The following is a 2,382-nucleotide window of genomic DNA, read 5'->3' as shown; positions in this document are numbered from 1 at the left end:
CATTCTTCAAAATGTTTCACTGTTACCACTAATATTACATGGCCAAAACAAAACCTTTCTGTTTTCCTTCCCTTCTACCTTCTTTTAGCAAAACTATTCTTCTTAGTCTCAGTGTCACTTGGGTGTTGTCTCTGACACTATGCCAATCTACACAAGCAGGCTTTATCAAGGATGTGCAGCTTCCTCTTGCAGAACACCTGTAAGATCATTTTTTTTCACTTTCCTTTCATTGCCTGAGCTCTCACCCACCAATGGCCTGAACTGTGGCAATCTCCTCTCTGGCCTTTCTGGCTTTAGACTCTCTTTTCCCTTTCTCTCCTTTTGCTAGTGTAAGGGGGAAACAAAATACTGTTCAAATGCTCCCTTTTCTATTTTCCCACTATATTCCTCTCAGTTACCACATTGAAAAAATGTTGAAGTACATTCAAGACCCTTCACACAACTGGTCCTCTCTAGTCTTTGCTTGTTTAATGTATAATAGAATACAATAATGTAATTATTTAATGTTTGATGTAATACTTCTGGCACAACAGGAAGGGGAGTTAAATACAGTTCAGTACAGTCAAATGCTGGACTGTAGGTACAGAAAATTACTAGTATTAAAAAAAAGATTGCAAAATTAGAAAACAAATAACCACAGTCATGAGAACAAGAGGAGGGAAGAAATAAAGTTTCAAGCCATACATTGTTAGCAGAACAACTTTACAAAAAACACAGCACCAAAATACAGAGCAAACCAACTGCAACCAAAGAAAAAATTATCAACTCCTTGAGTGGGCCTGCAGTCTTTACATGGCTGATTTGTCAAAGCCGTAAGCAAACTGTGCTTCTAAGAAACTGAACAGCTTAAGATGGAGCTACTTGTCGCTAGATGTTTTTTTCCTACAAGAAGATTAGAGACAGATGTCAGCTTTTTACCAAACCACGTGGATTTATACAGAGCAAACCAACTGCAACCAAAGAAAAAATTATCAACTCCTTGAGTGGGCCTGCAGTCTTTACATGGCTGATTTGTCAAAGCCGTAAGCAAACTGTGCTTCTAAGAAACTGAACAGCTTAAGATGGAGCTACTTATCGCTACATGTTTTTTTTTCTACAAGAAGATTAGAGACATGTCAGCTTTTTACCAAACCGCGTGGATTTCAAGGCACCTGAAAAAACCCACCGGCAAGAAAGCAAATATTAAGACTAATAGAATCTAACGGCATGTGTCATACAGTAAAGATGGTCTAAGGTCACAAAAGAATGAAACACAATTAATTCAAACATTCAAATATTTTTCTTATCAGTAACTACTTCTGTGAGAAAAAAGTGTTTATAGATAATATACTACAGAGTATGTCATACACAAGTCATACACACCTGTCCTAGTCATACACATAAAACTGTGACGTGAGGCTTGCATGCACGTTTCACCTCTTATACAGCCAAATGTCTAATGTGAGGATGTATAAAGAGCACTGGCTTCTAGCACTTCAGATCCTCTGTTTATGCAACATTCCAGACGCAAGGTCCTTGTGAAAGTGGTGGCAAAGAACAGGAAGTGCAGTTGTAAATCTGCCGGCTACCTAAAGATGAGTTTATTTGTGAATAGTGTTTTTCTTTTTAGAATTCTGAGAGATTACTGAAAGATACAGTTCTAATAAGATGCAAATCTGGAAAGTATTATTTACATTAGGAGAGCAAGACGTTTTCATAGATACAACTGCACTCTCAAGAAAGAACTACTGCCTAAATATCCAAACCAAACTCTATATAGCAGAGGTATTTCTGACACAGCTTGGCTGTGACACTATGGACCCAAGGAAAGAATCCTCTCTAATGATCAGCAATTTACTTCAGATCCTAAGTGCACTTCTAAAATTAATCTCCTGATCCTTCCTGCTTACTGCACTTTGATTTGCACCACACAGCAGCATTAGAGCGTATAAACTGGATTCTTTTCAGCTGAAACTGAAGATGTGGTTCAGGACTCCAGCTGCAAATGGGAATTCAGTCCATTGCATCAGACTAGAGCCAGTCTGAAGTGACACCCCCCAAAGGAAATGCAGGGTGATTGTTGAGCCTTCAGCAACAACAATTTTTTTCTCTACAGATATGTTCTTATTGAGCTATATCTCAGATGCACCTCATCTTTATAGTTTAATTTTTACTATTAAATATTTGTCTTGGGGGGAAGGGAACACCAACTGAACTGTAGGTTCAAGGCACAACTCTCTGAAGAGATGTTAGACAATACTGCTTGCATCTTATTGGTGCCACTAATTATACATAGACTGGATGTAGGGTTCAAGAGTGAATGGTATTAGAGCACTCTTCCATGTTAATTGCTTAAAATGATACAAGAGTTTTGAGAGACTGGATGACTACAAGTGAGCAGGA

Source organism: Mesitornis unicolor, unplaced genomic scaffold (genome assembly GCF_000695765.1).
Source record: "Mesitornis unicolor isolate BGI_N332 unplaced genomic scaffold, ASM69576v1 scaffold9387, whole genome shotgun sequence".
NCBI lineage: Eukaryota > Metazoa > Chordata > Aves > Mesitornithiformes > Mesitornithidae > Mesitornis > Mesitornis unicolor.
Note: the sequence above shows the minus strand (reverse complement) of the source record.